Source organism: Danio rerio, chromosome 25, assembly GCF_052040795.2.
Source record: "Danio rerio strain M-AB ecotype USA chromosome 25, GRCz13ab, whole genome shotgun sequence".
NCBI lineage: Eukaryota > Metazoa > Chordata > Actinopteri > Cypriniformes > Danionidae > Danio > Danio rerio.
The window spans coordinates 3,367,023-3,380,506 of record NC_141045.1 but is presented as its reverse complement, the minus strand read 5'-3'; the positions used below and the strand labels follow the sequence as shown (position 1 = coordinate 3,380,506).

Sequence of the window (13,484 nt, the reverse complement as noted above, 5' to 3'; positions counted from 1 at the left end):
ACCAGTTGAGCATCGTGTCAACGCCACAGCCTACCTGAGTATTGTTACTAACCACGTCCATCCCTTTATAACCACAGTATCCATCTTCTGATGGCTACTTCCAACAGGATAAAGCGCCATGTCATAAAGCGTGAATCATCTCAGACTGCTTTCTTGAACATGACAATGAGTTCACTGTACTCAAATGGCCTCCACAGTCACCAGAACTCAATCCAATAGAGCATCATTTTGGCATGATGGATGTGCAGCCGACAAATCTGCAGCAACTGTGTGATGCTATCATGTCAATATGGAGCAAAATCTCTGAGGAATATTTCCAGTAACTTGTTGAATCTACGCCATAAATGAATAAGGGAGTTCTGAAGACAAAAGGGAGTCCAACCCGGTACTAGTAAGGGGTACCTAATAAAGTGGCCGGTGAACGTAGATATCCTTTATACAAACATACTGACACTGACTTTAAGACTAACATGTTAATACTAACTTTGATTGATTTCACAGGGACTCTAAAGTGTTCCTAGATTTTCCAGCAAGTAAACATAGGAAAACTTGCAAGAATTTAATTGCACACTATAACATCTCCTCACATTGTGAGACATTACCGAGATCCCTTTTAAAACCCCAAAGGAGACCCATGTGAGATTACAGGGGTCTTGTTCTCCATGATTCCACTTCCTGTTATCTCCTTCCTGTGTGACTAACAGTCCACGATGTCGGCCCCTCAGCTAATGCTTGCATAAACAAGTAAATAACAGTTTGCCGTGCCGGTTTTCTCCCTCGAGGTCTCCGGGGCATGAAGTGTCGCGCGGCTGGTCATGTGGTTCCGTCTTTAAACCATAATTACATCTTCCATTGGGTTCACTGTGTTTATCTGACCCCAGCAAATGTAAACAGGCTTCATCGTCCTCTGTGTGTAGCGTATCATTAACAATAAGTTAGCGGAGCATTATTGTCTCCTTTTTTTTACAATCCAGACACGGCAACAAACAGGGAACATAATAAAAAAAGTATTAAACATGTGATGTGTTTTCCTGGAAATAATAATTCTAATGGAGCTGTTGACATGGAATTGAAGCAGATTTTTGGTAAAAACCCAAACAACACAAACATTTTTTAATGCTGCAGCTTAAAGACGCCTCTCATATGGAGATTGAAGTCACATGCATTGCTCAGGTAGGAGTTTCTCACAGTGTCAAAATCTTGATGCTTCTGTGGGTCTCGTCTATCAGATTTGAGCTTTGATTTGTATTCTCTATTGGATTCGGTTCAGGTGATTGGCTGGGCCATTCCACAGCTTGATTTTCTTCCTCTGAAAGCCTTTGAGAGTCTCCTCGGCTGTGTTTTGATCATTATCTTGCTGAAATGGTTCCATCTTCATCCTCATGCTAATGTAGATGTTGGACTGAAGCAGCTGATGTCCATTTACACTGAGGAAGGGCAGAGGGTTGCTAAAGAACTACTGAAGCTGCGCCCCAAATCGCATACTTATGCACTATTCTACGCCATTTTGTAGTATAAATAGTGTAATTAGTGTGTTCACACTGAAAACTCTAAAAATAATGAGTGCACTTTAATTACCTGGATCATGCACTCATTCAGCCGCTAAAATGAAGTGTGTAATGATGGACACTTCATGCACTCAACGACCGCAGGTTTGCTTACGTATCGGAAGAGGCGGAGCTATCGGACGCACATGTTGGATAACTTTATTTATTTTGGATGGTGAAAGCAAAATTCTCCTACGAGAGTGATTATAGCGCCTCCCGATGGTGAATGCGGCAATATTCACGGCAGGTATTATTTGATAATTCGGTCGTTTATTTCACTGATTTGGCGACCGTCAAACGTCATCAGGGAAACAGTTTGAAAATCCGCTTAGTAATAAAACATAAGTGTTCCATTTGGGACGACACTACATACATATGCTATCCTGTTGAGTGTGTAAGTGCATAAGTACATAGTGCATAGTGTGCCATTAAAGACGCAGCTTGAGAGATTTCAGCTGCTGTCTGGCCTTTCCCTGCTTCTCTACACCTCCCTTTCCTCATGTGTTCAATACTTTTTCCTTGAATCGTTTCCTTTTATTACACAAACCTTCATTTGTAAACTGTTTTCTTTGCATATGTGGATTTATTTGGTTGCTATCAACATCTGGTGAGAATTTCAAGTCAACAGCGCCTTTAGAAATATGTTTTTCAATGCACAACAGTTCACAGAAGACATATGTGCAAGGTACTGATAGGGGCGCAGGAACACATGAATAGTGTGCCGTATCCTCTCTACTTCCTGTCTCATTCTTGTTGCCGACTCAGAATTGTTCCTGTCTAAAGCTTGTCCTCTCTCACAAGAGGATAACAAGGGCATAGCTGTAAATTTGACATGTCATGCACAAAAAGACACACAATTTTGTGAACATACACTGTAAAAAATGCTGGGTTCCACACTATTCCTGGTCACACTTTATTTTGTTAAATGTAAGTTACACTGCATCTACATGCCCTCTAATTCTCATTAGATTATAAGTAGACTGTTGGGGCTGGGGTTAGTGTAAGTTGAAATGTACTTGCAAAGTTTATTATAGTCAGTTAAATGTCTGTTTAGCAGCAGTATCAGCTGATATTAAGCAGACAGTCTACTAATACTCAAATGGACCATCAAAATAAAGTGCTACTTATATTACTTCATGTTGACCTTAAGTTAACTTTATCCTTTTTACAAATTTAAGAGGATTCAACATAACACAATTAAGTTTTCCCCAGAAAGAAACTTTTGAATTGTTTATTGTGTCGTTTTAACTCATTTTATTTATTTATTTATTTATTTAACTCATTTTAAATAAACAGCTTAAACAAGCTGCAAAAGTTTTTTTTTTTTAAGGGGATGTCAGTCCCTCCAGGATTTTACAGAGAGAAATGACTTTTGATTTGTTTGATTGATTGATTGATTGATTTATTATTACTTAATTATTTTTTTTACTTTATTTTGTTTTTCATTGTTTATTGTTAAACCTGCTCTGTGTGCATAGTCTTTATTAGAAAATTAATAGTAATTCAAATAAGACTTTTGATTTGTTTTGGGGGGTTTGTTTGTTTTTTTAATAGCATTTTTTGTCAAATTTTTTTTTTTTATTACAACATGCACTGTGTGCTTTGTCTTTGTTGAAAAGCAATTAATTTAAAAATAACAATAAAAAATACTTTTGCTTTATTTGTTTTTTAGCATTTTTTGTTTTTTATTTTTGTTTTTTATTAATTATTTCGTTATTTTTTACTTTATTTAGTTTTTTCATGTTTACTGTTTACTGTCATGTTTGTGTGCTTTGTCTTTGTTGGAAAAAAAATAATTAAAATTAAAAAAAATATTTGTTTTTTTTGTTTTGTTTGTTTTTTATAGCATTTTTATTTTTTATTACTTATTTATTTTTTACTTTATTTTGTTTTTTATTGTTTATTGTTAAACCTGCTCTTTGTGCTTTGTCTTTGTTGAAAAGCAATTTATAAAAAAATAATAGTAATTAAAATAAAAGATTTTTTATTTGTTTTGGGGTTTTTTGTTTGTTTTCATAGTATATATATATATATATATATATATATATATATATATATATATATATATATATATATATATATATATATATATATATATATATATATATATATATACAGTTGAAGTCAGAATTATTAGCCCCCTGTATTATTAGCGCCCCTGTTTATTTTTTTTCCCCAATTTCTGTTTAATGGAGGGAAGATTGTTTCAGCACTTTTCTAAGCATAATAGTTTTAAAAACTTATTTCTAATAACAGATTTATTTTGTCTTTGTCATGATGATAGTAAATAATATTTTACTTGAAATTTTTCAAGACACTTCTATACAGCTTAAAGTGATATTTAAAGGCTTAACTAGGGTAATAAGGTGCACTAGGCAGGTTAGGGTAATTAGTCAAATTATTGTATGATGATGGTTTGTTCTGTAGACAATCCAAAAAAGAATTAGCTTAAAGGGGCTAATAATTTTGTCCCAAAAATGTTTTTAAAAAAATTAATAACTACTTTTATTCTAGCCGAAATAAAACAAATAAGACTTTCTCCAGAAGAAAAAATATTATCAGACATACTGTAAAAATGTCATTGCTCTGTTAAACATAATTTGGGAAATATTTAAAAAAGAAAATAAAAATCAAAAGGGGGCTAATAATTCTGACTTCAACTGTATATATATATATATATATATAAATATATATATATATAAATATATATATATATATATATATTTTTTCAATTTCTTTATTTAGTTTTTTCATGCGTATCGTTAAACATGCACTGTATGCTTTGTCTTTGTTAAAAAGCAATTAATTAAAAACATAATAATTAAAATAAATAAAAAAGACTTCAGATTTGTTGAAATGATGTTTGAAAGTGATTGTGTTGCGAGTTTTGCGCCATTTCTTGTTTTGTTTTTGTGTGAAAATACACACATTTTACTCATCTAAGTTTAGTATTTTTTAACCTGGAGAACTATCGTCCTCTGTAATTTATATAAAGGAAACACTGAGAGAAACAAGAGATTATCCTGAAGCCTGTTGTTTCCTGTTTAATAATTAAATAGAAAAATTAAATAAATACATAAATAAAATAAATACTGATAAGTCGTCTGGGTTTTTTGATGGCTGTTTGAGCACACTGATGTAAATGATCTAGAACATGCGCGCTTATGTGTGTGTGTGTCAGAGAACATATGTGTATGTCAGAGATGAATATATATATATAGGGAATTATTGTGAAATCCTGGATGGTCTGACTTGTGTATGTGATCCAAGGGGTACTGCAAAAAAAGTATTCAAAGAAAAAAACAAGAATTATAAAAGCCAGGTCAACATAAATAGTGCAACTTGACCTAGTTTAATCGGTAACGCTTTAATTATTAAACATGTTAGTTTGAGCTAAATTTAACCAACATGAACTCATGACCTAAGACCTATATATATGACCGATATAAGACCTATTCATGACCTATCTTGGTATCATGACTTTACTTGAAGGGGCACATTATCATTATTAAAATTATAAAACCTGTAACCATTGACTTTCATAGTATTTGTATTTTTTTTCTACAATGGAAGGCAATGGTTACAGGTTTTCAGCTTTCTTGAAAACATCTTTTGTGTTCCACAGAATAAAACAAATAGAGTAAATAGTGAGTAGATTTTCATTTTTGGGTGAACTGCCCCTTTAATTAGCAAGTATCTGAGTTATTTGGCAGAGCGGTTGAGTGTGTTCCTGTTTGTGTCAGCGGAATCCTCACGCTGTTTGTAGATTGAGAGTAAATGTGATTGCGTTTGGCTTCAGACTCACGGTATTGCCTCTCTCCGTGGAAATCACACATTTATCTCTGTGTTTTGGAGACGTGCAGAGAGCATGATGTCATCAGCTCAAGGGCCCTCAGGTTTTATGAGAAGCAGCTGTGAGGAGGAGGAGAAACACTGAGTTAAAGGGACAGTTCACTCAAAAATGACAATTCGGTCATCACTTACTCATCCTTTACTCATTTCAAACCTCTATGAGTTTTTTTTTTACTTCTGTTGAACACAAGAGACGACATTTTAAAGAATGTTGAAAACTGGTAACCATTGACTTCCATAGAATGTTTTTCCTACTGTGGAAGTCAATGGTTACTGGTTTTCCCACAGACATCAAAATATCTTCTCTACTAAGCCTTTACTCGTTTCAAACCTTTATGAGTTTTTTTCTACTGTAAATCACTAAAGAAGATATGTTGAAGAACGTTGAAAACCGGTAATCATTTACTTCCATGGAATTATTTTTTTCCTACTGTGGAAGTGAATGGTTACTGGTTTCCAACATTTTTAAAAATATCCTTTCTACTCATTTCAAACCTTTAGTCTTTTTTTATTTTATTTTTTTTTACTTCTGTTGAACACAAGAGAAGATATTTTGAAGAATGTTGAAAACCGGTATTCCTTTTTTTCCATTGAATTAGTTTTTCCAACTGTGGAAGTCAATGGTTATTAGTTTCCAACATTTTTCAAAATATCTTATCTACTAAGCCTTTACTCATTTTAAACCTTTAACAGTTTTTTTTTCACTATTGAACACAAAGGAAGATATTTTGAAGAATGTTGAAAACCGGTAACCATTGACTTCCATAGAATTTGTTTTTCCTACTATGGAAGTGAATGGTTACTGGTTTCTAACATTTTTCAAAATATATTTTCTACTAATCCTTTATTCGTTTCAAACCTTTATAAGTTTCTTTCTACTGTTGAACACAAAAAAAGATAATTTGAAGAATGTTCCATAGTATTCCTTTTTCCTAGTTTGGAAGTGAATGGTCACAATTTTTCAACATTTTTCAAAATACCTTCTTAATTAATCCTTAACTTATTTTAAACCTTTATGAGTTTCTTACTTATGTTGAACAAGAGAGAAGATATTTTGAAGAACGTTAAAATCCGGTAACCCTTGAGATAAATTTTATTTGTTTTTCCTACTATGGAAGTGAATGGTTACTGGTTTTTTTTAAATATCTTCTCTACTCATTATTTACGCGTTTCAAACTTTTTTGAGTTTCTTTCTACTGTAAAACACCAAAGAAGGTATTTTGAAGAATGTTAAAAACCGGTAACCATTGACTTCAATGTTTTTCCTACTATGGAAGTCAATGGTTACAGGTTTTTGGCTTTATTCAACATATCTTCATTTGTGTTTAACAGAAGAAATTCATAAACATTTTGAACCACTTGAGTGTCTCAGTAAATGATCTTTTTGTGAGCTTTGTTTAGATGAAGGAACGATTGTAAATCTGTGTGTGTGTTAATGAAAACTCTCCGAGTGTCTCAGATGAAACCCTCCAACAATCCGGCTTCGTGCTAGGGTTTGGCTTGATCAGAAAAAAATAACAAAGATTTATAGCTAAACGCAGATGGTCTTTCATTAGCACGAGGCCTGACACACACACACAGTCACATTTTTACACGTCGTTCCACAGATATAATGCTGTTATGTGCAGTAATGTGACGAATCAACATTCTTTTGCTGAGATTTGCCAAGTTGAGTAAGAGCTTCACACAGAAAACATGCACATCTATACTTGTGTTGACCACACATGAGCTGCTGCTGTTGTCTGCATGAAAACAAAATTCATTCATTTTCCTTCAGCTTAGTCCCTTATTCATCAGGGATCACCACAGTGGAATGAACCACCAACTATTCTAGCATTTGTTTTACACAATGGACGCCCTTCCAGCTGCAAATCAGTACTGAGAAACACCCATTCACACTCATACACTACGGACAATTTAGCCTACCCAATTCACCTGTACCGCATGTGTTTGGACTGTGGGGGAAACCGGAGCACCCGGAGGAAACCCACGCGAACGCAGGGAGAACATGCAAACTCCACACAGAATTGGGCAGGCTAATTTGTTTGTAGTGTGTGTGTGTGTGTGTGTGTGTCTGTGTATATTTCCCAGAGATGGGTTGCGGCTGGAAGGGCATCCGCTGCGTAAAAACATGCTGGATAAGTTGGCGGTTCATTCCGCTGTGGCGACCCTGGATTAATAAAGGGACTAAGCCGACAGGAAAATGAATGAATGAATGACTCTTCTTTCATTTCAGTAGGTTGTTTTTTTGTAATAATAATAATATTAACAAAACACATTATTAAACTTTGGCACTGTGATATTAGTGTACTTTTTAAAAGTTTTTGTTGATTTTAAGAAGTAGGAAATATGTAAATTATGTAAACAAACCTGTAATTAATACAACACAATATGTCATTTAATTTACTAACATTTAATGAAAAGTTTAATAATAAACTTTTATTTTGTCATTACCATCTGACAGCATAGTCCTGCCACAGCAGCTAGTGAAATATTCATATAAAATTCATATTATTAAAAATAATAATGATAATAATTAATTCATTCATTTTCCTTCGGCTTAGTCCCATTATTCATCTGGGTTCGCCACAGCGGAATGAACCACCAGCTTATCCGGCATATATTTTACACAGCGGATGTTCTTCCAGCTGAAACCCGGTACTGGGAAACACCCATACACACTCATTCACACACGCTCTCATATGCTACAGCCAGTTTAGTTCATCAATTCCCCTACAGCGCATGTGTTTGGACAGTGGGAAGGAGGAAACCCACGCCAACACGGGGACAACATGCAAACTTCACACAGAAATGCCAACTGACCCAGCCGGGACTTGAACCAGTGACTCTCTTGATGTGAGACGACAGTGCTAACCACTGAGCCACCGTGACGCAATACATTTTTTAATGGAAACAATTTATTTTCTTTTTCAGCTCTACAAGCTTTTTCAGCTTCTTCAATATTTCATAGCTTGACACTTAATAGTTGGTCAGTCTAACAAAACAAGCACACGAACCATCTGTAGCTGGCATGTTTACTCCGCAGTCGTTATCGCAAACACTAAAAGCTTTTCTGGGCTGCCGGAAACAGCCTTTTTTGTGTGTCCTTGAACTTAATAAGCTCAGATTGTGTCTCTGCAGTGATAAGGATCTGCTGTTTGGGCTGTTAACCCCTTGCATAATGTTACTGATGGGTTTTGATGGCCTACTCTGTCCTTCAGGCCCCGTTTACACTAGTGCGTTTTAGTTTTAAAACGGCGTTTTAGAATGAAAACGATCCGCGTCCACACTCGCGTTTTACCCAGCGTTTCTGAACTGCTCTCCGTCCACACCAAAACGCTGAAAACGCACATCACGTGACCACACACACACTTTGGCAATCGCTGGAGCCCATCTACCCAGATGAGAGCTCTGCTAGTCGGACTTCTCATCAAGCATCTCCCGCTGGATCTAATCTCACTATATTTATTAAACGGGATATTTCATTTATCTTGTTGTCTTTATCTAACGACATATTCCCTGACTTTGGTCATTGGAATCTATTACTTGTTCTCAGGTAACGTGTTTTGGCTGAGCGCAAAGATAAGTTAATGATTAATGTAAGCACGTAGCCTACATTCTGTATATTGACTGATCGCTTGCCTTTATTTCCTATAATGTATAAACTTAATGTATGTTATACTTTTATAATGGCCATTATCGATTATTAAAACTGATATTCAGCAAAAGAGAGGGTGTGTTTCGTATTTTCACTGAAATTGAAAGGAGACAGTTGTTATCGGCTCCGTTTTGTTATAAATATCCACACAGTGAAGATGACGCTCATATATGCAGCACGGCGCCTCAACATTTCTGCTGTCTGTTTAGTTGTTAATATTAAAATAAAAATAGGCAGTTCCTTATATCAAGTTTACATTTTATTGTTGAGAAAGTGAAACAACGTAGCCAGGGTGATGTGAATGAAGTTATAAAGTACACTATTCCCTGTGAAGATTGACGCGTGTCCTCGGTATGTTTTCCATATCAAACTGAGAAGAAGAGATGCAGCCTTGATCAAACTTGCGAAGTCTGAACTTACACGGAGAAGATTCAGGACTGAACTGTGTGTTAGGCTACTTAATATTGAGGAAAAGCCCCAATCAGAGAGGCGAATGTCTGCAGCCCCGCCTCCGTTTTCAGATGTCTCCGTCTTTCCCCATCCACACTGAGACGGAGCAGCAGCGTTTCAGAATGAAAACCGCCTCTCCAGCGTTTTCGAAACGCTCCGTTTTCGGCGCTCGAGAACTCCGGCGTAGTGTGGACGGATGGCGTAACCGTAGCAAAACTTATGCGTTTTCAAACTAAAACGCATTAGTGTAAACGGGGCCTCAGTCTTTACTATAATCTCTGATAGCGTTGAATGGAAATTTGTTAAATGTCACACAGTATTGCATGAGCATCAGAAATGGCCTTTTTGATATCTCGTTTCTAAGATGTTTCTCACTCCAGGGCAATAATATGATTGCATTTTTAAATAGTTCAAATTTTAAAATGACATCAGGTAAATTTGGTATACTGTGTATATACGCTCACTGGCCACTTTATTAGGTACACCTTACTAGAACCGGTTTGGACCACGTTTTGCCTTCAGAGCTGCCTTAATCCATGGCGTAGATTCAACAAGGTACTGGAAATATTCCTCAGATATTTTGCTCCATATTGACATGATAGCATTACGCAGTTGCTGCAGATTTGCACATCCATGATGCCAATCTCCCGTTCCACCACATCACAAAGCTGCTCTATTGGATTGAGGTCTGGTGACTGTGGAGGCCATTTGAGTACAGTGAGCTCATTGTCATGTTTAATAAAGCAGTCTGAAATGATTCACGCTTTATGACATGGTGCGTTATCCTGCTGGAAGCAGCCATCAGAAGATGAATACACTGTGGTCATAAAGGGATGGACATGGTCTGCATCATTACTCAGGTAGGCTGTGGCGTTGACACCATGCTCAATTGGTACTAATGAGCCTAAAGTGTGGCGATAAAATCTCCCCCACACCATTACACCACCACCAGAAGCTTGAACCATTGATACAAGGCAGGATAGATCCATGCTTTCATGTTGTTTAGGCCAAATTCTGAACCTACCATCCAAATGTGGCATCAGGAGCCGAGACTCATCAGACCAGGCAACGTTGCAGGCAAAGCCTGTGTGAATTGTAGCCTCAGTTTCCTGTTCTTAGCTGCAGAAGTGACACCCGGTGTATTAGGTACAGGTGTACCTAATAAAGTGGCCGGTGATTGTATACAGGGAAAAAAAAATAAATTCTGCAAATAATTACAAAGAAATTACAAATAACATTGAATTGTGCATGCTTTTTTGAGGTTTTTAACACATTGTGTGCTAACTATTTCATGATTTTTGTAAATTTTGTTACAAATAATTTAAACTATATTAAATTAATCATTTTCATTCGGAATGTATAAGTAAATTTTAAAGATAATTAAAAGAAATGACTCTGAGTTAGACTTTGAGTTTAGTATAGTGGTTTGAAGCATAAAAAAATGACACGACTGCAGTTTTTGCTCCTACTTTCTCTGTAAATTTAAGACAAATAATAAACAAATTAAATTAAATTAAACATTTAGAAGTATGACAAGAAAGTGTAGATAACTCCAAAAATGATGTGGAAATTGCTAGTAAATTTAACAAGTAATTACAAGGAAACAACACTCTAAAAGGGGTGACACGGTGGCTCAGTGGTTATAAAGTCGCCTCACAGAAAGAAGGCTGCTGGTTTGAGTCCCAGCTGGGCCAGTTGCCATTTCTGTGAATTGAATAAAATAAATTGGCCGTAGTTTAGTGGGAATGTGAGAGTGTATTGGTGTTTCCCAGTATTGGTTTGCAGCTGGAAGGGTGGTTCATTCCACTGTGGCGACCCCTGATGAATAAAGGGACTAGGCCGAAGAAAAATGAATAAATGAACACTTTAAAAATGCTGTGCTAGATTAAACATGGACAAACGCAACCATTGGGTGATTTCATAGTGAAAACAAGAATATTTAGATTGTTTTAAGGGAAAAACAAACATAATTTTGGCTTGCAAGTTTTATTTTCTTCTTTTTTTTTATTGTGGAGCTCTGCAATTAACAATGAACATAATAACCTTCATTTACCTTTAAAAAACATGTTAAAACAATGATATAAACTCAAGATAATAATAAAAATAATTATAAAAAAACAAGATAAAAATAATAGTTTATCTTCTGAGAACTTCCTGACACCATAGATACCGTATACAGATTAAGGAAAATTCAAAGCAGTTTGTACTTTTTGTCTTATTAGTAAATTTTGTCTTATCACAGTCCATTAAGACTATAATCTCCTTTTCCTTTTTTTTGACGGGTTAAAAATAACGAGAATACATCTATCACAGAAATACAATTCACATTATATCTTCATTCATTCATTTTCCTTCGGCTTAGTCCCTTTATTCATCAGGTCGCCACAGCGGAATGAACCGCTAACTTATCCAGTATGTTTTACACAGCAGATGCCCCTCCAGCTGCAACCCAGCTTACTTTAAAAAAGTAACTCAAATATTATTACTCTTTTTTTAGAGTAATGCGTTACTTAATTCGTTACTCATAAAGTAATATTACGTATAGCGTTACTTATAATGCTAACGTTACCCCCCAACACTTCTTATCATGATATCAGATTTTTACATTATCACCGTTGTAAAACGTTACTGCATTTCATTAGTATTATCCTAAATCTCTCCGTGACCTCTTACTTTACTCTTCTTCTTCTTCTTCTTCTGGTGTTTTATGGCGGTTTGGCAAACCAACAAAAATAGGTGCATTACCGCCACCTACTGATCTGGAGTGTGGATTGTACATAATTGGAGTAGATGGAAAACACTTATATATACATTAAATTACTATATTAAATTATATATTAAAAAAAAAAAAAAAAAAAAAAAAAAAAAACAACACTAAATTCTATGCATTATTCCTATATTTCCCAAATATTTAATTAATATCTCATGAATTTTTGATTGTCTAAGCCCGTTTCCTAGCAATACTTTCAAAGAAATTACCTTATCTTCCAGCTGTCCTAATTCTTGTATTAAATCAAACCTCTCTCTTTCATAAGCCGGGCATTCTAAAATTATATGATTGACTGTTTCCAACTCTCCACAATTATCACACTTCCCTGATTCATGCTTTCCTATTTTATACAAGCTGTAATTTAATGACGTATGGCCTATCCTTAGTCTTGTTATGATGACATCTTTCCTTCGATATCCGTATCTTTTCCTCCCGTTTCCTACAAATTCCTGAATCTGATATAAATGTCTTCCTTTGGTCTCCTTGTTCCACACCTGTTGCCATTTCTTATATATTTCGACTGCAATCATTCTTTTAAATTCTGTTTTACTTAATGCTAATTTAATTTCTATTTGCTCATTATTTAAAGCTTTTTTTGCTAGCATATCAGCTTCCTCATTCCCATCTACCCCCACATGTGCCGGTACCCAGAGAAATGAAACCATTATTCTTAACTGCCTAATTGTGAATAAATTTTGTAAAATTTCAAATACTAAATCTTGTCTAGCTTCAGATTTGGCACTTTGAAGGCTTTTAAGTGCAGCCATTGAGTCTGAACAAATTACTGCTTTTTCTGGTTGGACTTCTTCAATCCATTGAAGTGCTATAATAATAGCTAATAATTCAGAGGTAAACACTGACACGTGATCTGATAATCTCTTTGCAATTTTGATGTTAAATTGTGGAATATATACAGCAGCAGCAGTTCTTCCACACTTAGGTTCCTTCGACCCATCTGTAAAGATTTGTAATACAGAATAATAATTCTGTTGGATATATTCTTGAACTAATAATTTAGTTGGAATAATTATCTCCTTGTTTTGAATTCTTTCATGAATTTGCAGATCTACTACTGGCATAGGAAACACCCATGGGGGAATTGTTGGTATAACGACAGATGGAGCAACTTCCAGATCTTTCCATTCTAAACTGTTTATTTCCTTTCTTACTACCCAACCAAAACTTGCTATTTCTTTGTACACATACT

The 13,484-nt window shown here is 35.2% G+C and overlaps 1 protein-coding gene and 1 long non-coding RNA gene across 7 annotated transcripts in view; one reads left to right on the top strand and one right to left on the bottom strand.

Moving 5' to 3' along the window:
- Window positions 1-13,484, bottom strand: part of LOC147830741 (uncharacterized) — a 104,201-nt gene that overhangs the window by 32,589 nt on the left and 58,128 nt on the right. For 4 of the 6 annotated variants that reach the window (XR_015526084.2, XR_015526090.1, XR_015526085.1 and 1 more), the window contains one exon: window positions 5,353-5,459. This is a non-coding gene — a long non-coding RNA (uncharacterized LOC147830741). Of the gene's footprint in view, window positions 1-5,352; window positions 5,460-10,531; window positions 10,666-12,180; window positions 12,236-13,484 lie in introns of those variants that run through there. The other 2 variants (XR_015526087.1, XR_015526089.1) reach the window with 2 other exon arrangements.
- si:dkey-82f1.1 overlaps window positions 1-13,484 on the top strand; it is a 93,810-nt gene that overhangs the window by 28,517 nt on the left and 51,809 nt on the right. The gene's annotated exons all lie outside the window — the stretch shown is intronic.